The sequence below is a fragment of the Nesoenas mayeri genome (assembly GCF_963082525.1).
Source record: "Nesoenas mayeri genome assembly, chromosome: 2".
Classification (NCBI taxonomy): domain Eukaryota; kingdom Metazoa; phylum Chordata; class Aves; order Columbiformes; family Columbidae; genus Nesoenas; species Nesoenas mayeri.
The window spans coordinates 126017486-126043689 of NC_137543.1; positions in this window are offsets into that span (position 1 = coordinate 126017486).

A 26204-nucleotide genomic window follows, 5' to 3' on the forward strand; every position below is an offset into this window, starting at 1 on the left:
TGGCAAACTCTTCAGGGTGTAACCTACATTCCTGCAAGGTAACCATGAAAGTTTCCAAATTTTAATTGCTCAATATTTACTACTCTGCTAGTTATTTCCATGGGACACATGTAAATTAGCAGCATTTAAAAGCTTCCTCCAAGCTTCTTGCAGCATCCTAGTAAGGACTTTGAATAATGGGATCTTCACAAGGGGGTAAAAATGAAAAGAAACTTCCAGAAAATATTTTATGTGCAACCAACTCCAAAAGCTTCAGAGCTGAGTAAACTGCACTGCTCAGTGATCCCACTTCATGCAATATTATATTTTGCCTGAACAACAGTGTCCCATATTAGGTATAGTGCAAAAATGAGGAGAGATACAAACACAAGCGCTGCCAGAATTATTCATGTTGTTTGTCTCATAGTGCCTCTACCCATTTTCACACCCTTGCCTGTCAATTTCCCTACTTTGTTCTAGACTTTTCGGTCTCCTCTTGGTCACCTATCCCTAGTGTATCATCTTTCCAATCCTACCCATCCTTTTCTCTCTCCATTTTGTCAGTTATTTGAAAAGAGAGCAGTAACTGCACTTTGTATTTCAGAGGCCTCCAGAAAAATAGTAAAGCATTTGTAAATAACTCTTGTGCTACCGGATACTACATGCAATTACTGGGCCCAGGTGGGTGCCATCCTCCCAAGTCTCTATGACAGGCAGTGAAGTGATACTTCACCAAAGACAGTCTGTGGAAGGTGGCAGCGTGCTGGTTCAGAGCATCAGGAGGACACAGAGAGAGAGCTCTACTGATACTGCATGGAGGACAGGTCTCCTCCCTGGCTGAGCTTCCTTGAACCATAAACATCATGGCCTTCAAAACCCATGAGTAGTACATGGGATGTTTTTTGTGTGACAAAGGTGTAACTCTGCTCCAGTCCTACTTAAGATAACCAGCAGAAACTGTAAAATGAAGCAAGATCAAAACCAAAGAAGTTTGTTTATGGCAGTTTCATTTCACATTTAAAATTTATTTCATTGCTTTTCTTATTTGCCCAGAAAAAGAACAGGATGCATGTTAAACCACAAGAACATTTGACCACAGAATAAAATAAGTTATACTTAGCTAATGCCAGACTAATGATGAACAAGAGCAAAATATTTGTGATTGGCTGATAAAAATAAGATTGCATTGATGTTAATGTTGCATTAACCTTATAAAATAGCTGATTTGGGAAGTTAGGGTTTTTGAGTGATGAGTGCTTACACTCTCACTTGAAATCCAGTTTCATCCTAGGAGGTACTTACTGGACTTAATATCCTGTTTAATTTTTTCAAATTAAGGTCCCTAAACAAAGGATCTTAAGTAAAAGATCCTCTCAGGGACAAAAGGACAAAAGAATAACTTAGGAGTAAGAAACACTGATTGAAGTAAACAGACACACTTTTAGTGCAGAGAGCAGTTGCCAGCAGACTATTACTGAGGTACATATTCTTAATGGACATGGAATAGGAAGGAAGAAGTAAGGTGACAATGTCTGATGATGATACTAAGTTGGTAAGAGAGCTGACTGCAGAATTCCAAAAATGAACAACTGGGTATTGAAATGGTACATGAAATTCAACGAAGAGAAATAGAAATGTAACAGAAAAATATCATTTTATAAGTAACAATTATTGCCAAGGAGGAACAAGATCTTAGGACTCTAAGGTCTATGAAAACATCATTTTAATGGCCACTAATAGCCAGAAAATAAATTAAATATCAGGATGTACTAGGAAAGGTATAGAGAACAAAAGGAGAAAACACAACTCTACCATGTTATAAATCTAAGAGTTTAAATCTTGATTACTGTGCCCAGTTCTGGCCTTCCTCTATTTCAAAAAGAATATAGAATGAACAAACTATCAAAGAAGCAGAACAACAATAACTGCAGGCTTGGAATGGCTTCCATGGGAGGTATGCTAAGCAGGTTAGGAAAATTCAGAAAAGAGACAACTGAAAAAGGTGTTGCATAGGTCTTTAGTATTCTAAACTATCGCAAATAGTAGCAGAGCAACAAGGAAAGTTGGATCTATCATCATACCCATAATATAGAAAAGATTAGCCATGCAAGTTCTACAGTTCCTTCACATTGGAGGTAGTTCACAGACGCCAATGAAAAAAATATCCAGCAGGAAGCAGAGGACTGTAACCCTTCACACTCTTAATTACTGCATCTGGTGAAAAAACAACAATAACTTAAAGGGGACTTTTGCAGTTAACAAGAAGTGAAAACTAAACAATTCTGCTTTATTTCAAATTCCAAGAGTGTGAGTCTTCCCTCAAGATACATCTACAGGAATACATGTATGTATTCTTTCATACACACACACACACGCACACATACACACATATATATATATAAAAGAATATCAACACACATAAGTGTTCAACATTTAGGTGTTCTTCTAGTACCTTAACTGAAATATTTACTTTACTTCCCTAAAAAAAAAAAAAACCAAACAACTATTGCTTTGCTTGGGGTTAAAAAAGGTTAGATATTAGACACATAAACTGATGTTACCTTATTTGTGAAATTACTCATTCTAGATGTAAAAGAATTTATTCTGCTCTATGCAAAATCTGTTGTTCAGTGTTTTTCTCTACTCTACTCTACTCTACTCTACTCTACTCTACTCTACTCTACTCTACTCTACTCTACTCTACACTATGTTACGCTATGTCACACTGTGCTACTCTCTACTTTTCTCAGTGTTTTATACCTCTCTTCAACACTGGTGAGGCCACATATGGAGTACTGTGTCCAGTTCTGGGCTCCCTGGTATAAGAGAGACATGGACATGCTGGAGAGAGCCTAGGGAAGGGCCAGCAAATGGTGAAGGAATTTGAGCATCTCTCCTACGAGGAAAGGCTGAGAGAGCTGGGACCGATCATTCTAAAGAACAAAAATACCTAAAGGCAGGGTGTAAAGAGGACACAACCAGGCTCTTTTCAGTGGTGCCCAGTGACAGGACCAGAGGCAGCAGGCACAAACGGAAACACAGGAGGCTCTGTCTGAACAACAGGAGAGAGCTTTTCAGTGCCTGACCAAGTACTGGCACAGGTTGCCTGGGGAGGCTGTGGAGCCTCCATCCTTGGAATTATTTAAAAGCTGTCCAGACCCAGTTCTGGGCAGTCTGCTCTAGGTGGTCCTGCTTGAGCAGGGGTGTTAGACAAGGCAACTTCAGAGGTCGCATCCAAACTCAATTCTGTGATTCTGTTTTTGTTACTGTCTTGTTTACAGCCAAACAAAGACTAACAAAAGACTGAAAGTGTGTGTATATGTATGCATATACACACACATACGTTTATTGTGACAGTGCAAAATGTTTTTCCTTCCCAAATTATAAATAAAAAGGATATTGATCCAACAGATTGTTACATTTTCAAGACAGCTGCCTGTAACTAAGTACCTATTTAATGATTAGTCTCATGCCAATCTGAGCAATAATAAGTGCTATATCAGCCTAAGATCATAAAGATAGAGGTTTGTGTAAATTCTTTCTTTCCTAATAATTATCTGAGAAATTACCTTTCAAGCCGACATCATGAATTATTGATATTGATTTTTATAATCTTTTCCTTAATATTTAGTCCCCTGTTATGAATTAATCTGAATTATTAATTGAGGCATTAAAATACATATACATGTTATAGGAAACCAGCTGAAGGACTAGGTTTTTGGATGCAAGCTCAGAAAGCAGTCTTAGCAGGAGCTGGTACTGAAAGTGTCCTGGAAGAATTACTCTGTGGAACAGAAATGGCAAGCTAATTCATCTGTTCACAAAACATTTTCTTTCCTGCCTCAGCATGAAATAAATGTATTCAATAATAGATCTAAAATATTTTGCTCAAATATTCTCGGGAAGGAGGGAACAGTGTCTTTGGGCTACAGCAGTGGAACAGACCAAAGAACATGACCTGTGATGAGCAGTATCCAGAAACATTTTTCCTGGGGTGTTTGAAATTTATTCCAATGCAGCAAAAGATCTATTTGAAATCTGCCTAAGTTCTGTTCAGGGGCTTATGCTGCACGCAGATCTTTTAAGAGCTCTTTATACACAGCAAATCTTATGGCTACTGGTTACTTGTGTTGCTGCAAAAATCAACATTCCTCTCAGTATTTTCTGTCAGTTTGAGGGGCTGAACTTGGGATACTGTCTGTAGCTGACCAATGTGGACATGGGCAGAGTATTGAACATTAAGACAGTTTGTTAATCTAGATCAAGAAAAGCCATAAATAGTATAACAATAGCACAACACTGTACACATTCTCATTTTAATTTCCTTTAAGCCTACATACTTTGGTATAACAAGCCTAATAGCTATTAAAAGAGAACAGAAAATCCTCCAAACATGGGAAAGCATTTGTAGGAAAGTCATTATTGTTACCATTACTTTTGCTGAAACTCTACTGGGACCACAGTCTTTTTATTTTTTTATTAGCTCTCTACGAATAGGATGTGAATTCCAGCATATGCACTAATCAATACTTTCTCCTTTAGTACCACAAGAAAATAAGTGATTCAGATGATATCTCCTTAAATGTCTTAAGAGAATGCCTATGGCATCTCATATGCCTTAAATGCTAATCTGAAAAAAAAAAATCCAACCAACCAACAACAACAAAAAGCTGAGTACATCCTCCCTCTCTGTCGTGAAACATCACATGGTTTCATTGCACAGCCGGCTACTTTCCATTTAAAAGCATCATGAAATAAAGCTTATTAACACTTAAGGTAAGCTTTAAAGCTACCATAAATCTCAGTAATCCACCTTTTTCAAAATCTGCAAAACATTTTCGGTAGTCAAACAATACCAAAGACCGTTGTTTTATCCTGTGTGTTAGAGGCCTGATACAAAGCTATTCATTAACTTCAGGGGGACTTAGATCAACTTTTTTCACTCATTAAATGGTCCAGGCTTTATTTTATTAAGCCTGGACCAAAGATTTGTCCTCTGTTCAGAAGAGAAAAATACCTTATTGATTTATAGCATGATACTGTACAACTACATTGTCTCTGCCTATTTAGGTGGTTGCATTTATATGATAGTTGACAAAATGTTTCCAAAATAGTCTGGCCACAATTAAACACTGAAACAAATTGACTAGATTCCCAAAACCTGTTTTTCAACTGGAGTTCCCAAGTACTGTAGCTTCAATCTTCTGCCAAAGAAAGACTGTTCTGGTTGGCAGAATGGCTTTTTTTTCCAATCTCTCTCTTTTTTAAAAATTTTTTTTAAGATGGCAATAATAAAAACATCCTCTATTCTAGCAAAATATTGAGGTCAAGATTTGCCCTTCTCACCATTATGGTGAGAGGTTTTGCTTACTCTGTAACAGCATTTGAGGAACCACGAACAGCAGCACTGTGGAAAATGTAGTGCCAAAGGAAGAGGTGACATGGATACGGGATTGCAACTCAAAGTAGAAAGTTTGCTAAAAAAAAAAATCTCATTTGCATTCTAGTGCTTAGATAATAGCTCTGTATTACCCACATCACAGCATATTCATTTCAGTTCCCTCTCGGATGATCTCAGTTCACAGATCTGAGATGTCAGAAATGGAGTAAGACCATTCTGAATGAATCACCTTGTTGCTAAAACATCAGGGGGTGATAAGACAGCTTGGAGAGCCAGCTAAGATGTATTTCCAAGAAAGCAAGGCATGACAGCAAGTATCTGCAACCATCCCTGTTGAACATTAGAAATATAATTTAACAAGAGAAAATTGGCTTTCCCAGCACAGATTGAAATAAGCAGATGAACAATGACTTTACTTCCCACAAGACTTCAATTACTCAAACTTAAACAAAAACAAATTCACAAACGCAACTGGAAGAGTAAGAGTCATAGTTCTAGTGCTGAATCAACTTAACAAATGTAATGGTGTAACACCAATAGAGTAGCTGTTGTTCTAATAGCTATATTAAACCTCTGAGCATAATCAAAATGACTTTGATATTTCCATAAGGCAGAGTAAACTCAGACTGAGTACTACGCTTAAACCATTAACAGTATTGTTGCCTTCTTGATGATTAGTTTGTGTTTGGAGTAATTTACTATATTTTACACTAGAAAAGGAGAAATTATGCATTAGGGAAGGAACATTTCTTCTTATTTGTCCCTTTTTGGAAATGGAGAAGTTTATCTGGCCCTTAGCATACTTTTCAAATCTCGTTGTTCTCCAAGCTGGTTGAAGTTGCAAATCATCATCCCAGCACTGGGTGGGCTAAATTCTGTTCTGAAACATGTATGTATAATCCTCAACTTAGCACACTTCCAGGGCTACCCTATACACATATAAAGTGAGAATTTAGTCCTCTTCATTACTTTTATTTGTCTCTTCATAAGGTTATACATTTGTCCAACAAAGCAAAAAAAAAAAGGATACACATCATAAAAAAATCAATAACCATGTGTCTTTCTTGGCTGGCCCTAAGGTAAGGCCCATATGTTTTAAGCAATGCCCCTATGAAACGTAACATCTTCTAAGCGATTTTGAAGGCTACTTATCTCTCTGTCAGCATCCCGCAAGTGAACGCTGTATGCATTATGCAAAGCATTAGCTGGGCACCTGACATGGGGGTGGTCTCAATCTGGAGTCTCATTTCCCAGACTAGCATAGGATGCAAGTGTCACGGAGGCAATGTGTTGAGCTCCTACGAAAGCTGCAAGAAAGAGGAGACGTGTGCCCTCAGTGACGCCTGCACGCAGAGAAGAAGCTGGAACTCTGGTTAGAAGGGCGGCCTGAGACAAAGCCTAAAAAATGAAAGGATGTAAAGAGATGAATGACACAGCCTGCAAAGGATTTGGCAGGGTTCCAGCAACGATTCAGGCTGTCTCAAAGGAGAGGGAAAGGGTGAAGAACAAGAGGGGGGAAAAAAAAGCAAGAATTTCATTTATACCAACAAAAATAGGAAATTCAGCTAAAAGGCTGACAATCTGTTATCTGCTTATCACTCTGCATAGATATTTCAGTGGTATCGGGCAGTAGAGAGTGTCAAATTCTGTTCATGCTGTTACACCCACACACAGCTCAGCAGGTTAAGACTGGTGTGTTCCAGCATAATTGTGCTTCAGTCAGTCCAAGCACATATTTTTGTAAGGTACTTTTCCTCTTTACAGTTTCCTTTTCTTATTTTTATTAACAAGATCAAAAAGGGCACATACAAGAGAAGACAAAAACACAAACCTTGTAAGATTTTATCAGGTCCAAATTAAGCTGTTAGTGTGTTCCCACCAGCAGACTATTCAATGGCACTTGAATGCCAAGCTCTTACCAGGGTTTTACACTCTCACAAGGTGCTGAGTTCTTCTGACGGAATTTGTCACTCACTGTTTCATACTACAACAGTAGCATCCACTGTACTTACTCGTTTTGCCAAGTAACAGTTGATCTCAGGGGCCATTAGAGGGGCACAGAGTGGCTTTTCACATGACAAACACCACTGATGGAATGCTAGCCCACATTTCACATATAACAATACAGCTCTGTTGCTGTGGCATAGTTACACACTGTGTCAAATAGCAGGCTCACATTTATGTCCACACTTTGGGTGAGTAGCCACCAAGTTCAGAAAGAAGACAATGTTCAGCAGCAAAAAATAAAGGTGTTAATACTGCAGGTCCAAAGTGTACCTGTAAATGGGAAGTGGGAAGAGAGAGTGAGGAGGAGGAGGTACGAACTCTTTACATCTATCCTGGAATTTAAATGTCCTCACTCCTATTTTTTCTCCAACATTTTTCATAAAGAAAAAAAAAGAATAATGCATGTTCCATATAATTTTTCTTTCTTCCAGAAGTTTTGAGATAAAATAAAAAAGGCAAAAAAATAATCACATCCAAGGTTATCTTGAACAGAGGAAAAAATGAATCTCTCTTTTTTCATATTGTAAATTCAGTTGCACCTGGTAAGCAATAAAGAATTAAAACCTTTCTTTTATTTCAGGTGGCTAGTTGATCCTGTTCTCCTTTCAGCAACAAACAACACAGAAGAGGATGTGTCCAGGGTAAGAAAAGAGCACACATTACACACCCCCATTACAGGAAGACACTGTGCATATTTCATTTGACAAATTATGCTGCGTTAAAAGGGGTAATGTCTTCTGCATGGCCAGGGATAGGTTCAGGCTGCTGATCTATGCCTTTGAGATACACTAATGACAACAGGAGCAGCTCAGTTCACAGGAACCTCTATTAGAGGGATAGCAGTTCAAATAAAAGAGCCACCTGAATCCTTCTCAGCATCAGGGTGCCTGGAGTTGTCCTTGCTGATGGATGGCTGACTGGATCACAAGAATATTACAGTACTGTCAAAATAAAGCTGAAAAATATTTATTTTCCTAAATATCTTTTTAACGTCCCCAGAATTTCAGCTGAGAAGCTTCATGCTTGTCTGCCAGTCAACCCACCAGCAAATACTTCCCATACACACTCCTTTCAGAAAATGAATTTTTACATTAAAAAATATTTTATTTAATAGAAAAGTAGTTCTACACACTTTATAAGTTTCTTCACTGAAGAACAAGTAAGCTTTCCCTTATACTAATCTAACTGAGAGAAGTATTCTCAAGGGCTAACTTTAATAAAGAGTCAAATTTCCCTAAATGGCCTTTGTAGTGGATAGAAAAACACTTCCATAGAGAGTTAATTCAGCAGCCCCATGGCCACAGAGACCTTGTCTCTCTTCATCGTCTTTTGAGGGAACTTGGAGAGCGTGCTTGATATTAGCGTTCCAGAGTAGCCCCTCCCACACTACACCTGGAAAGATTTGTGGTTGTTTGACCGAGATTATGGAAACAACAGAAACACAAATGAAACCTCCTCAAATATATACTTTATGTAACAAAATAATGGGATATTAGCTGCTTACTACACCAAAGCAGGATAAGAAGGGAAGTTCTGTCTACTTAGGTTACATTCCTATTTTCAGAAGGTTGGGTATTTTTTAATTTATGAAACAATCCAAACACAAACTAGGCAGAATCTGTGGTACAACTTCTTCAGGGTTCCAAAATGGCTTTGTGTTAATTGAGACCAGTTGGTGTACGAAAGGAACAATCCCGTGTAACAGAAGAATTTCATACATGGATGGGAAAAGAACAATAGTGCCTGAGATGTTTTGAACACAGCATGTTGAAAATGTTTTACTTGAAGTCCTGGAATGAAAAGCAGAAGTGTGAAATCTGAGAAAACTGAAGCATCCAGACACAGAGAAGATCCAGAAGACCTTCCAGTGTGATTTGTCTTATCCTGAGCAGCAGAATGAAGCCCCAGTAATGTCTGAATTTTCTGAAGAAAGAGAAATTCACATGAAAGCATTTGGACAGTGACTGGGCAAGGAGCCTAACAGAGCACATACAGATCTCCATAAATAATTCTCGTGTTTGCCTCTGATTCACTAGTCATGAATCAAGTCTTCCTTACAAAGCCTATTTTCCAGTGTTGACCTCTACCTCTTCCCCTCTGCCCTTTTCCAGGGAAATACAAGCTTGTGGTGTGACTTCCCCTTCCTAAACACAGGGAAGTGTCTTTGACCACCAGCACTGCCCTTTGCCTTCTACCAGATGGAGGGAGATGTTTCAGTGTGTGTTCGGTCCATCACCTCTTACAGGCAGTCATCACCTGGTACACGTAGAGGACAAATCTCTTTCCCAAAGCCTTAGCTCTTTACTTGTATGGGATGAAGTAACACGGACATCAAGTAGAGAGGAAGGTGCCAGTTATTCAGTGAAGACTTGTTCGAATGCTAGCACACCATGACAGACCGTTGCATGGCCGACATCCACTTAAATTTCTGGTCAGTGAATTCACAGTTTGTGAACAGATTGATCAGTTAGTGTTTGCTAAAATACCTAATCCATGCATGTTTCCGCTTTCTATGCTTCACGAAGCCGGGTACCACAGTGTACAGGAAAACAGAATTACTTTGCATGAATGCTCTAATCTCCAGTTCCGAAGCGTAACGGGACCACGGCAATTCCACCTTGTTGTAGGCATCAGTTATTGGACCACAAGTTTGTTTCACCTGGAGTGAATACAAAATGTGATCTCTAAAGGCTTGTACTTTGCTTGAACAGAAGATTTTTAAAAATCAAGCAGTAACTTGTTTCTACACAGTTAAAATAACAAGCATATTAAGTTAATTTCTTAAGAATGTCTTCTGGGATCATATTTAAATCACCCCTTTGAAATAATGACAGAGATCTATTTACAGGCAAATGCCAGTAAGAGGAAGCAGCATTTCAAGATGTTTAAAAACCTATTCAAGAAGTTTTCACTGAGAAGCGCAAGGAACCATAAACAAGAGGGGCTGTAGCTGGATGCCATTATAGGATCTGAAAAGATTATTCCTTAGAAAACATGACCATGATATGATTATTTTTATATGGATTGGATACAGTGTTTGGCACTATATCCTTTCTAAGGATGTAGTTAACTTTCTTGAATTTCGTAATAATGGCATATGACACAGTGTCCTCTGGGATTAATCACAAATATTTTTAAAAGATGAGGCTTCTTTATATCTTTGTTCTTTGTATCTTGGCTTTTGTTAACGCATTTTAATTAGGATCTGGTATCTGCAATAAACAGTAAACATAAAGAGCTTTGCAAAAATGTATTAGACTGTTTGTTTTCACACTCTAATGCATATTTGCACAATTTTACCATGAAAAAAGGAAAACATGCTAAGCTCTTGGGCTCTATCCCAAATGTCCTGGAATAGAATCCAGAAATTACTTAGAATGAAACCAAACCACATCATATTTCAGCAATTAACCTAAGAAAAGAGGGCACACTCTCTGTGTGAAAGATAGTTTTGTGGGAGACATTGTGAAGGAAAGAAGCTTCTAGAGAAGATATGCAAGCAACTATTTAGAATTTGATTTAATTTTCTTTGACCAGGTAAAAGCTTGATAAATGCACTGAGGTTATAAACTCTTTTTCTTTCGTAACAGTGGAAAAAATATTTATCATGTATTCCTTGTTGTTGAAGCAAAAGGTGCCTAAAAGAATTTGAAAATAAAAATACAGCCTGAAAGTCAGTGCAGTACCATTTATTTTACCAGTTACACAGATGCCAAAAATACAAAAGAACAACTTTGGGAATGTGCAGGATAAGTAAATTTACAGTGGATAAAAAAACAGATGCTGACAACAAACAGCCTCAGATACAGCGGACTGGATAAATGGACTTCATTATAACCACACGTATACGAATTTGAAGTAAATTCTGGGATTAATATTGCTTTCATAATACACTATAACATCACATTAAAAACCAACCAACCAACCAAACAAACAATCAAACAATCAAACCACCACCACCAAAAACCATGAACAAACAAAATCCCAACAAATTAAAAAAAACCACACCACCACCACACCAAAAAAACAACTCAGACTGAAAATGCCATTTGCCAAAGACAGATGCACTTTCATTTCAAAATATTCCTATCAAACTCTATCAGAAAACTTGAAAGGTTTAAAATGTGGCTCTTGTGAACAATCGGTATTGATATGACACCTTGATAGTATTTGAACGTGACACAGAAGTCATAAAAGTATATAAGCAATTGTAAGGTGCAAAGTGATTTTTTCCCACCAAAGCTAGACTTTAATGTGTTTCCAAATAAAACACAAGATTAAGTAATTTATTTTGTCATATGATTTATTTATGGGCTGAAACACTGTAAACAACAGATAAAAGATACAGACTCAGATGTCAAAGTAAAAGATGAAAATCATTACATTTTATTAGCAGAAGATATATAAAAATGCCAAAATGAACTGTAAAGAGAGGGAAAGTGTTATGCTCAGAGGTCCTGCATCAGAGTTGCATTTGTTTTTCCCACCTCCCCTAAAGGGGAATAATAGCTCTGAATTTAATTAAAAATCTATTTTTTAAGATTAAAGTCATGAAAAAGTTAAAAGACTGAATCACAAAGAAGAGTAACTGTGAGTATCTTAGGGAATATGAACTGATGAACTCCCTTATATTTTATTTTCTGTCAACTGTTAGTGGGAGGATCAGTAGTGTTGCATAGGAATTGTTAGTCCTGGATAAAAGCAAGGATTTTATAAACCAATAAATTTTTCATTAGTTTTACATAAATTTTAGTAGCAATAGTTTAATTCCAGTCAAATTATTTCAATCAGATGAGTTGCTGCTGAATGCAACATTATACATTATATTAACTGGGGCATTTAGAAACCTGGTTCCTAACAGTGCTGCTACGCTCGAGGCATTGTTTGCCATACATTTTTTCTTAACATATAAAATAAAAATAAAATAGAAGAGATAATGAGAATGAAACTGAAAAGGAAAACTTCTAACCATTGAGAGAATCAGAAAACCCAAAGCGACTATTTAGATACTTGTAAGGTTTTTTAGTATATTTATATGCCTAAAGTTTTCTTGGTCCTCTTAGAAACAAGTCAAAAGTGTTATGAAATAATTTCTCATGCTTCAACTGCATCTGCCCTTTTTCTCATGCTGCACACTGAGACTCCAGGAAAAGACTGGAAGAAACAATCATGTTGCATTTAATCCCAACATCCAATTAAATCCTCGATTTAATTTCCGAACTTGGACTCGGGGAGGGCAAAGTGATACATCCCTTCAAGTACGTTCACAGCACACATTAAAATCTCAGACAAGCTCAGGTGGAGAAAGAGAATTTGTCAAATCAATCAGAAGCATTATAAGTAGGTCAAAACCAACCTCTTCTTCATCTACATATCTGGTAACAGACTATGGGACTAAGCATAATGTGGTCCCATTCAAAGAAGACATGGCATCTAGTCACAGTTAAGATAAAGGTTTTCAGGGCAGCTTCATCTGGGTGATATTCCAAAAGTGCAATTCAAAGGTGACAATAGTTTGGGAAACCATGGGTGGAGCTGTTTATGAAAGAACAACTATTGTGCTTCTTTCTTGCAAAGTGGTTGATTGTAACCATCCATTGCTACTTGGTCGTCCACGCTACTTGGTCGTCCACACTTCTTGGCCAGCCTGAAAGAGGATGAGATAATGAGAAAAGAACTGGTATTAATCTTCAAAGAATAGTTTCATTTTTGGGGGTGCATTCCAGTATTTATAGAAAAGAATTGGTATTAATCTTCAAAGAATAGTTTCATTCTTTGGGGTGCATTCCAATATTTATAGGTCAATGCTGGTTGACTCCAATCAGAATTATATGCTCTTTATTATCATTTTCATAATACTCATACATTAGCCTTCCCATTTTGCCTCAGTTAAAATCAGAGAATGGCACCCCAAGGCCTGTACATAGAGTTTTCCAGTGCCAAATAAACCAAGTATATCTTTTTATGCTGTATGGTTTATAATTTTCTTGATCCTGACTTCAATGGAAATGCTGTGTGTGGAAGGATGACAAGATTGGGCCCTCAGGCAAGAGCTCTGTAGAATAATGTTGAGGAATGTTATTGTTGGAATTTCAAGAAACAACATCTCCTAATTGGGCCAAATCCAGTCCATCTCCCTCATGCAATTAATCAGTCAAACTACTCATACAAGAAAAGACAACAGCTATGAATCTATTATGGTTTACTTGAAGAGAGCTGTATCTTTTGGGGAGTCTTCATCATCTGCACACCGTTGTACTAATGCCATCTAGTTGTCAGGAGGGACAGTTCCCTAACTCATTGATCCAATGATACAGATAAATGGATTGGTCTGATCCTCCATTTCTAGTGGGTATTAGGCCCTGTTTAAAAATGGGCAGAAACTTTGCTAACTGTGTTACTGGCAAGGTTAAGCAGAAGTATGGTTCCATACCAAACCAAACCAAACATGGCAACTTGTAACACTTGCTACCTGATGCTTAGCACACATCCCACTAGCTATTGCTCATTTTCATGAGTAAGAAAATCATTATTCATAACATTTGAATTTATATAACTACTCAGAGAATTTCAAGTTTGCCCTTTAAACACTACAGCTCACAATAACTTGACCATTCTTACATAAGTATTTTTAGCAGACTATTTGAAGACCTTATTAAAGTTCACAGTAACTCGGTGCAATTTTATGCAATTATGCAACATGTTTTGGACACTAAAGGAACAATTTTTGTTACCATTCCCTGTGCATGGAGTACTTTTTGTTGATAACTTTATAAAACATAGTGTCTTCTACTAGCCAGCTTAATGGAGTGAGGTGGGAAAGGAGACAGAAGGATAAAAATAACAATGAGAACACAGCTGTAATAAATTCTCAATCTTTATTGCTTGACATACCCTGAGAAGCTTGGAAGTACAAGTCTTTTCCCTACGAATTTTGTCCTCTGTTTGCCAAACATTTTAATTTGTTGGTTTTTTTAGCACTGAAGAACCCAGCATGGTTTTGCCTTTTCCTTGCATTGCTGTCGGTGTGTTAAATTCATACTATTATATTTGTAAAGGTGTCAGCAGCAATGTGCACAGCTCTGGAAACACAGTTGCATACTAGAAAATTGCCATGTAGTCCACCTATTACCTTTCTTCTGTGTAAAAGGCACGTTCCTTGTTAATTACACACCACAGTACATAGAACAGAGGGAAGTCAGGCAGGGGACAAACACACTGAGCCATATCATCCCCCGTAGCGTAACAAGGAAGAGAATGAAAAGGTGCACCAAAAATCTCTTCTCAAATAGAGCAGAGTAAAAAGCACTCAATATCCCCATCACCCCCAGGTGAGTTTGTTCTGCAAACAGAAATCAACTGATGTTGCAGTGAGTGAGAAAGCTTCAGTAATGAAAGGGCAACATTTATCTCCATGCAGTAAAAGCACGTGAACTTTTATCTTCTGGACACCTAATAAACAGCCGGTTGCATATGACCATATTTTGTGAAGGGACAAACTCTGCTTACCATTGACTTGGTGTTTTAATGAGCTGCATCTCAGAGCAGGAGAAAACTCTTGCCAACACCTCAGGAAGCCCAAACAGGCAGACTGTGGGTAGCACTGTGGATCACCCAGTTAACCCTGTGACCACTTGACCACAACACAGCAAACAGATGTAGGAGTTTATTATGCTGAGCAAATGAGGCAGCAGATACTACTCAAACACTGTTGACACAGACAACTGAAAAAAAGTCACATTAATGGTTAAAAGGGTATAGAGATGCTGCCTGCAGAGATAAGGCTCATGGGCAGCTGGCTTAAACATTGACTCTAGTGGCCTTCAACAAGCATGAGAGACCTGCACCAGCAATTAGCTTTCCCCTCTCTCATTCTCTTCACTGAACTCAGGGCATTCTGATGCATATTATGAGGTTTTAGGTGTCATTCTACCTCTCATACAGCTTAATCTGAAGTTTTAAACAAATTGGAAAGTGAAACATTTTGCGTATAAAAAAGTAAAATGCAGACTTGCTGTACAAGCCACAAAGCCATGAAAAGATTTTTTAATATGATCATCGGAGACAATAGCTAAGAAAAAGAAAGCACATACATAAGAGACATATTACCGATTATGAGAACAATAAATCACAGACACAGTGCACCAGCACTTAACAGCTGAAGACAGAATATGGACTAGCACCTAGCCACAAAGAGACAGGCTCCAATAAATGTACTTCTAAGTATGGAACAACCTACCCTATGTATGCTGTTTTCACTAAGGGGTAATCACCCTGCACTACAACAACAATTGGGTGTATTTTCAGGTGGAGAAATGACAGCGAACATTTTATTGCCACCTCTGTCACTGTTCATCGACTTCATTTTTTATGTATATTACTACTTTACATTGACTCAAGACAAAAGAGAAAAAAACCAGCCATGGCCTTAAAAACTTCTTTACAGGAGGCTGTACCTAGCTCTCCTCACAGAGGGTTTGTTTCAGATTCCACTGAAGTCAAAGACTCTTTCCATTCCTTTAATGTGACTTTGTCCAAACCAAACAAACATGTAGGAACCTGCACATGTTGCCACTCAACCCACTCAAGCACCTGATAGCAATTTCATGGCAATTTTCTTTATCTTGTATTTTTGTACTCCATCTTATTTCGACTCTTTTCAACAAAAAGCGAGCCTGTTCCACAAGCAGAGCTCTTAGGCAACACGTAATAATACAGCTGAGTAAAACAAGTGCAGAAGCTGACAGCAGTTTATAAATTTGCGCAGAGTTTAGTTTCCTTTAACTCATGACTATGTGGGTGTATTTTCTAAATTCCTACATGTATTATAGTCTGGATGAACACTCCTGAGACAGAAGCCTTAAATACTGTACAAACCACAAAAGGGCTAGAAGCTTTACCAGATCACAAAGCAGCCCTACACAGCCCCGCACCAGTACAGACAACAAAACCCTACAGGCTCCCTGTCTTCTCTATCATCAGCGATGGCCACTGGGAAGGGGAGGATGACACTATCAGGGAACACCAAATTCTACATGGGCCATACACCCAAAGGTGCCCATTGTAAACTGATAGGAATACTTAAGCCAAGAAATCCGCCTGTACAGATTTGTGCCAGTTCAGGATTTATCCCAGAAATTTTTAAATGATCTCTAAGAAACTGACAACTCTCTATGGAAAAATACCTACATTGCACTGTTAAAACTGTTGTTTTCCAGGCATAAAAGACACTTTTGAGAGGTAGTAAACACCACAGGAAGAAAGAAGAAGAGAAAAAAAAAAAAAAAGAGCTTGAGACATATTGGGAAAACTTAATTTTCAGTTGTTCTGAGAAACATCCATTTGATCAAACCAATGAGAGTGAAAGAAGTGCTTTTTTTTTTTTCAAATTAGCATTTAAGGTAAGTCATTTTGTCAGATTGATAGCCTTTTAACTGATGTTTATTTTTCCACCAGTTTACACAGGGCAGGCTGATTAAAATAAACACTTTGTTAGTTTACCTTGAAATGTGAAACTTAAATCTGAATGACCAAGTTCTATATTACTAAGCAGCCTTTGAAATGAAAAATGCCTTACTCTTAAGACTGGTTATATTTTTATCATACACGGCTTATTTGTCCACGTTCATCTCGCACTGCTTTGATATTTGTAATAATCTGAATACTTATTACAAACCTAATTGTGCCATCAAAATAATAAGAGAACAAAGTGGCTATACTAATAATTCAAACAGCAAAACTGTTTGGTAAAAATACCAAACAAAATGAGAAGATACAATATAGTTTACATTTTGCCTTAGCTAAATTTCACAAAGGAGCTCTATACCCAAGGAAAAGCATATTTCTCATCTACAACTGATTATCAGTGGCACTCATTGCATAAATCTACTTCATACAATAATGGAGTGGCTTCTTATTTAATATCTTTAAAATATATACAAACCAGCAAGCATAAAATTTAGTTTAATAGCAGAGAGCAAATTCCAATATCAATGTCCTTCATCTGGAGATACAGTGATGAACACCAACTATCTGAGAAGCTTGCTGTCATGATGAGAATTAGGCTGTGTGACTACAGTGTACATTCAGAAACACTTCACTTCTGGAGAATTTCTGCTGCTTGCATTTCAATATAAAAAGGTGACAGAATCTTCCCATCAGTTTGTCCTATGCATGTGTGATAGAAAAACAGCAAGAAAAATAATTTAATTTCAGCTGAAAGTTGAATGGAAGGTGGATACTTTGTAGTTAAAAAGAAAAAGGAAATATATGACTGCAAGACTAAAATTTACAAACACGAAGATAAGCAGCTTTATTTCTTGAACCTATGAGTAGCTCTACTGACCCCAATGAAGTAAGTTCAGACTCCTTTTCTGTGGAAAATCAGTATTACATGAGGCAAGGCATTTTTTTGTGGAGACAAAAACCTGTTTGGGAGTAAATTGAGAATTAAAGTGCATGGATTCCTTTTATCTGATCATATAACAGTGAAATAATAGAGATAATTTGAAGAGAGGAGAATAAAAATGGTTTGCATTGGAGATTCAATACTCTATTACTTAAGGATAAAGAATTTCTAATAGCCATTAAAACGAAAATCAAGGAATATATAAATTTTAATTTGGTCTCTGCTTCATATGATAGTGTACTGAAGGCTTTCAAAGTGACTTTTAGAAGCTGGATTTTAGGTGTATGTCATGAAATTAGGAAATGCCAAAGGCAAGAAAAATTGGAGCTATTAGCAAAGCTAACAATAAAAAATTAGAACATCAAAAATCCCATAGTAAAAAGCTTATGTAGAATTGCTACAGATTAAGGCACTATTGAATAATATTGCTGTTAAAGAAGCCAATTATTTTTATAGAGCAAATAAATTTTTCTATGATAATTCATATAAAACTGGTAAATGGTTAACTGCCTTAATAAAAGGGGAAGAGAAATCTCGACGTAACAGCAATTTATAAAAAACAAGGGGTGATAATGAACAAGAAGAATTAGGTATGTGATATCTCCAGGGCATATTATGAGACTACATAAATCTGAAACTTCTGAACATGATATCCAGATTTTGGCACTGAAAATTAAAAACTTCAGTCTTACCTATTTTTTCCTTAACATCGGAATAAAGAGGGTGGCTATGGTCCAAAAGACACTGGGAACAGTCAGACCTCAGTAACACCCAGCAAAGATGGTTGTCCATCAGATGTTTTTCATGCCCCAGTTAAAGCAATTGGCCTCTTCATGCCACAGATCTTTATATTTTCTTTTGAATGGAGCTAAACAGTCTCTATTACATTACTGAAATAATTTCTGTTTTGAAGCAGAAGAAAAGGTCTTTGTGATTGTTCAGCTGTCACCCTTTTCTTCTCATTTGTGACAATACCAAAGTGTTTAGTCAGCAGGAAAAGCAAGTTGGTGAAAAAATACTCATGGAGATCAGACAAATTCCATAAAAAAGACTCCTGCCACAGAACACAAACCAGGTATTAACATTACTAGTAGCTGTGCCCCAAACATTTTTTTCTCCTACAACTGGTAGCTGCAGCAGCTATAGAGACACTGTATAAGCAGCATGATTGGCAGAGCTGCTTAGATTTTTTGAAATAGTGTCTTAAAAAGGCAGCTCTTGAGAGCAAAAGCTCTCATTGAATTAAGTCTTTGAACTCAATCTTTGTTTCAAAGAAACACTTATAAGATGGGATACCCTCCTGAGACCTCTCCCAGACGATTTGTCTTTATTCATTACTAAAGCCACCTCTGGCCAAACTTAGTGGTAAACCTACAGTGACCTCAGTAGGTGAAGATTCTGGTTTGTTCATGTCTTCTGCTGTGATATCAGGCAAATTCCAAGAAGTCAACAAAGACTAACTGCATCTGGTTATTTTCATATTGTTCCCACTACTCAGTTTTGTTAGAAAGAATGGACTAGATGAAGAAGTTGTTCCTCCATTTGACATTCACTACTCAGGGACAGAGTGATGATGCAGGAATATGGATGTTCAGGTGTCTTCCTTTAAATTCATCTACCTCTCCCTGCTGCCACTTGAAGATTTGTTTCATTCTGTATAAAGCTTTATTCTGAGAAGAACATGACACTTGGTCTCTGATCACTCTTGGTCTCAGACACAACTCACTCCAACTGACCCATGTTCTTCTGCTCAGGATGAAACTGATAGTCAAGGAGAACTGAGCACATTGTATGAAGTTTAAAACCTTTGAGTTCTGTCCTTCTCTTGTTGTCATTGGCCTGTGAAATAACATGAAAAAAAGTTGTTCCTGGGGAAGTCAAAAGTCATAGTGCTCAAGATTAGGATAAGAACATACATTGTCTGGAGATGGCTCATAACTAAAAGTGCTATATTTACACTTGTCTAGCTAAAAAGAAGTCCTTTGTGTGGTGCCTTTGAACTATCCCACTTTGGTTGCTCATGTTACAGGTTGACACTTGCATTTTTTTGCAAGAGAAACTGATTGTCCTTTCCCAGGTTTTTGTGTAGACTTGGTAAAGATAGGGAAAGGAATTACAAAACGTCATAGAAGATATTACTAATTCTTTACACAGGTATCAGTCCCCCCTCAAGAAAACTTGCCCTTTGATGGGAGAATGGCTTTTGTTTCACAACTCTTCACGCAGGGACAGTCGTATCTCATTGGTGTGCTGGCACAATAGTAGATACCCTCAAGCTTTATGATTATTTAGCACCACGGGGACTATTAACTGCTGGTAAGACTGCAGTTTGAGTTATTGGATTTCAATAACAGTTGCAGACTTGGCCTTTAATCCGATTTCCAGTGTGCTGTTTTATTTCTGCTTCATCCAGCACAGTGTCAGCAATGCAGGATCAGGCCCTTCATATTTGCTTACTGACTACTAATACAACTCAACACAGAAATCATGGTTTGAAGTCAGCAAGACTCTTCCTACTTACAGACATTTTAAAAATATTTAATAGTTTGACTTCTTGTGATCTAAAGAATATTTTCATTTAAAATGGGTTCAACGAATTAGTGCATTTCTGAAAGGAATAGCAAAGCAGAAGATAGCCATATGCCTTTCTGTTCTTCACTGCAGATCTTTGCAAGTGTTCACTCATCTTTGTAAAGAGTAAAGAAACAACAATAAAAAAAATTAATTGCATTTAGAATTCTAGATCTTCTTCAATAGCTCTATACAGTTCAGATTTGGAAAAATAGCTTTTAAATTCAGATATCAAATTCAATCGTGGACAATCTGACCCTCCGTAAAAAAATTTAAAAGTTTGGAATGCAATTTCTGCACGTACTAAAATTTAGAGAGATTCTTCATTTCTTCAACAACTTCTACAAGATGCTCCAAGAAATAAAACTTCTCTACCACTTGTAGAACAAATTATAAGCATCCGAAGAAGAGAGAAGTACAATTTCATAGGAACATAGAATAATTTATGTTGGAAGAGACCTTCACGGGCTGTCTTGTTCAGACAGCTACACAAACAGGTCTAATAAGATTAAGTTGCTCATGGTTATGTCCTGCTCAGTCTTCAATACCTCAAAGAACAGAGATCCTTTTTGAGAAACCTCTTCCAGTATTTGACCAATCTAATAGTGAAAAAAAAAAAATAATTCTTAATATCTAAAGGGAATTTTCCACGTTCTGTTGCCTCTCTCCTGATTTTTGTGCAACTCCAACCAGTTTGTTTCTGTCTTCTCTGTATCCTCTGATAAGGTGGTTATAGACTGCAATAAGGTCTCCCCTTCTCTTTTTAAGGCTGGAGAGGCCCAGCTCTCTCAGCTTCTCCTTGTCCACCATGTTCTCCAGAGTCCTGGCCAGCATGGTGGCCTACACTGGGAGCTTCCAGTGTGTCAACTGCTTTCCTGTCCTAGGGAACCCAAAACTAGACACAGTACTCCAGATGCAATCTCATAAATGCTGAAAAAAATATATATAAGCACTGGTGGTAAGAAGATTATGGGAGTCTGTATTAAAGGCTTTGCTAAAGTCAAGGCATACAGCATCCATTGCCATTCCCTCGTCCCCAGCTCCAGACTCCATTTTGTAGGAAGCAGTTTATACTACTTGGAAATTGTTAAAATTCAGAGCCAAGTCAAAATAAGTCTAACAAGTTTATATTCTCCAGTTTATTCCTTGTTTGTGTCCTGCCCCTCTATCTGTAGATAAAAGCCCTTAGACCAGGGGTGTCAAACTCATTTTCACCAGGGGCCATGTCAGCTTCGCGGTTGCCTTCAAAGGGCTGAATGTAATTTTAGGACTGTGTAGTTTCACTCCTACAGAAACATACCAACATATCACTTACACCCCCACCTAATACCAACAGAAAAAAATGAAAAGGTGTTCAAAAAGGGCAGAAATAGAGACAAATAATGGCAGTTGTCTTTAGTTACCTTCACACTGGCAAAGTGAATTTTTTCCACTGTCTTCTGCTGGCCCAGGCTCTACAAAAGTTTAATTGGACAGGAATAGGGCCAGTTGCCTCTGTTCACTCAAAGGGGAAAGAAGAATTACAGAGAGAACAAAAATAAGACAATCTTCCCCTGGCAGCACTGCATAAAGTGTTCTAGAGGAAATATTTGCTTCATCCCTTCCCAATCTCTCACCAGTTATTACACTAAAATGCACCCCAGACAATCACTATCATAATGAGGTTAACGGATATGATAAATTCAGCAGAAGTGTTCTTTGTTTTTGATTGACTTTGTGGCTGTGAACTCCTAACATCATCCTTCCCACACTTTACTCCATGACTGACAAATATTTTTAAGGGCTAATCTGAATATTCATGGGGACATTTAAAGCTTTTGTGAAATCCTTGAATGAAAATTGTGGCAATAAAAAGTAATATTATTTTGAAAACACCTTAGAGAGGGAGTTCCTTCCTTTTCTAGGACACCCCTCTGGTGAAGCGGCATGCTGCTACATCAGATCACCAGAGAAGAAAAGATTGTGCTTGAGCACAGAAGATTCTGTGTACATTTTGCAGAGCCAGAGGGTAATTATTGTACTGTTGTCTGGCCCACACAAACACCTTATCAGGAAGAAAGAAAATTTAAACCATGTTTTTAATGCTGCAAGACAGAAAAAGACAGTGCCAGAAACAATTGTCACTATTCAATGTATGATATTTCACTCATTTCAAACTGTCAGTGTCCCTTTTAAGACCCATAAAAATCTTAGCAGTTGTGCTGCTGTAGGGCTTACACTTAATTGTTGTAAAAAACAAGTGGGAGTCAGTGAAATGAAAGATGTGCTCTTGCCCTCACATTCCTTTAGGCATGAAATTAGAGTTCTCCAAAACAGGGCACGGATCCGAACTACCGTCTTCTGCTTACCAGGGGAACAGTAATTTTCAACATAAATGAAAGCCATTGTGTGTTTTTTCACCTGTACATGGGGATGTTCTTTATTGAATACAATTTTGGAAATAGAAAAATCAAAGGGAAACTGGACACTCTCTTTTCCTTTTTTTTTCTGTACTCTTGCTCCTAACTTCCACCTATCCTCCACCTGCACACCAGCAACAGTGTGCACAGCCATATGTTCTCAGCTCTGTAAGCTGAAGGAAGCTTTTGCACCAAGAACTGAAATGTTGGGAGTATTCTTAATTATGTTCTAGGCTAGTGAAAGGACAGAATAGAATAATTATTAGCACAGTACATTAGTGTTTGAGAAAAAGAGCTTTACAATTTGGGTCTATTTTTAGAAAAAAATACCATAAAGTTATATGTGAAAAGGGACTGAGGGAAAAAAAAGCTAACTACAGAGGAAGAAAAATTACTGAAGCAGCCAGACAGCACAACAAGATTAAAAAAGCTGCCAGAGATCACCAGTTACCAAGTACTAAATGTTACTACAAGGGGCAAAGGCTCTTCCAGTCATCGGTACTTTTTTAATTTTATGGAAGTATGGCTATGATGTTAGCCTCATACATGTATATCCAACCGGAGCTGTAAAGCAGTTGGGATGTGGGCACCTTCCACAGTGTAACTAAAGACAGCATTAGTCCCACAGCGAGTTTCAAGTTTTAAACATGAAAATGGAATTACATAGCTTAAATACAAAAAGACTAACCTTTTTCAACAATATTTAAAGAATTGTCACTTTCAGCAGAGGAACAGATTTTGCTTAAACTAAAAAAAAAAGAAAAAAAAAATCACAAAATTTTTCACCAACTTATCATTTCTAAGTAAAGATAAGACCATCTGCCCACTTACACCAGCTGGGTGTCTGGCCATGAATGTCTGATATTTCATGCCAAATTGTGTAGTTATCAATGGTTTATTATTTGTTTATTTAAAAAGAAAAAATGAAACAAAAAACCCAAAACAAACAAACAAAACCCCAACCCAAAAAACCCAATTTGCAGTCAGTTTGTCTAGTTTGCAGTTCCACATTTTCCCCTCATTAGATTTTTAATGCACCTGAAGAGGCTGGTTGCCTGAGGAAGTCCCACCACTTCCAGTGGAACTCTAAGCAAATGCTACCCTGGGAATCAGACTGTACTTTTCAAAAGAACACAAATGTTCATTTATCAAAATAATAATATCAACTGCCATTTGAATGCTTTATTTATATATCATATTTAAGTGGCTAATCAGAAGTAATAGCTTATTATTAAATACAAATGGTTTCTTATTTACATAAATAAGACTTATTTTATTTCTCTTGCCAGTTTTGGCTTCCTTGCTAGCCATCACAGACTGTATTGGCAACCACAGTACGTTCACTGGTCTTGCCAGCTTAAGTGGAAATAAATCTGATCTTTATTTTTAAGTTGCAGATTAATATTGCTGAAGTATACAAGATTGATTTTTTCTTAGACTAGCCTTTCCTACAAAGCTTGGAGTTTCAGAGCATAGTTCCATTGCCATGTTCACTGACTGCAATTTGATCTCATTCCTGCTGTTTCTCAGCACACTGGTGGTACTGGAATTGTAAAAATTAAAGATTTCATCCCTTGCCAATGCAGAATTGCTATTTATTTAGTTTGGGGCCTATTTTAATTTTGACTCATTTGGGGACTTTATTGAATACACTAAGGGTTTGCTTAAACAGGGACACTCAGGAAAGTTAATCCAAAGTAATTAAAACAGTGAATTTAAAGTGGATTAGTTAAACCACATTAAACCCCAGTCCACACTGGGGTTTAATGTGGTTTAACTAATCCACTTTAAATTCATACCTTTAGTTAATTTGGATTAATTTTCCTGAGTGCCTCTGTTTAGACAAGCCCTAAAGCCCCAATCCTGTAAACAATTTATGCACACGAGTATTTGTATGTGATGCACTTAATTAGCCTTGATTCAGGAAAGCACTTAAGCCCTGCTGAAATCAATGGAACTTAAGTGTCAACGGGCGGTTTTGCCTGAATTGGGACCAAAGGCATTATATGCAAAAATGTTGCCCTGGACACTCACATTCACAGGAATTGCTGTGTATTTTTGGATACTCTTAGCAGGAACATTTTCTGATATCCAGTTTGTCTTCTATTTGTCTCTCTGCACTCAATCTTTGTACAGCCTTGCTCTGCTCTAACCAGCTTCTCCGTCTTCCTGGGCACTGATCTAACAGCTATGTAGTACATCAGATTACGCTGATGTCACTCTCGGCTGATGTACCGTGTGTTTCAAAACCAGAAGGTTTGTTTCTTTACACCTTTCAGACGAAGTCTCACCTACGGCAAATTTGAGTACAGCTGGTCTGGAGTACACAGTTCTTTTTATTCTTTCCAACAGTAATTCATCAGTCTCTGTTCTTGCTCACTCCACTTTACTCAATTCCTTTAAAAGTTCTCAGAATGCCTTAAGTAACACCCCTTTGTCAAACTTTTTACTTATTTTTCCACAAGAAGGCTTAGATGGAGACTGAAAAAGATAGAACAAAAATGGTAATTTTATTCTTACAATTGGTAAATATTTTTTAATATGTACCAAAGCAGAATTTGAGAGGGAATAAGTTAATACAATGGAAACTGCCGGCTGACAATGGTGTCAAACACACTGTCCTGGAAGAAAATTCCTCAAGTATAAAATCAATATAAATTTGTTCTTAATGAGTGTGCATAGAATACATTTCATTATAGGGTCTAGAAATGCTGAAAGTACAAGCATTTCTTAGTTTCTCTCTGAGATTACAGCTAATACAGAAGTGGAGCTTCTTTTGACTCACAGGAGAAGCTGCAGACATTAAAACTTTCCTGACATTTTTTCAGATTCCTGAGATTCCAAAATATTCTGGATTACAGATCAAACATGAAATCCAAACAAGATACAGCTATGATTTAAAATACAACCATTTTGTGTATGTATATTCATATATTTATGTATGCACACAATCATATAACTATATGCATTCAGTAATATACTTTGTATATAATTCACTTAAATACATATTAAAAATATGTGGACACTTTATATTCTGTTTGCATGTATCAGTTAACTAAACCAAAAAGTCGAGATCTTTTACTTTGTATTTTATGAGACTGGAGAACCTATACTATACTCTCTAAAAACAGATTAAATCCTGCTAACTAGTTCATATGCATGTAATAGCTTTATGCCATAGTTGATAAACAAACTGGACATCACCCTCTGCAAAGGACTGGAAACTAGAGTGCATTTCTAGATACTTTACCAGGTGAGACTTGGAAGGAATGAATACAGAGCATCAGTATTTTACACTTTTCTTACTCTTATATTGGCTTCTACCATTACAGGTGTGCGAGCAAAGTATGCATTTTTTTGCTGTGGATACTACTTACATTTGAGATGTTATGAACTATATAAAACTTGGCTAGATCATAGACTAAACTATTTAAATGAA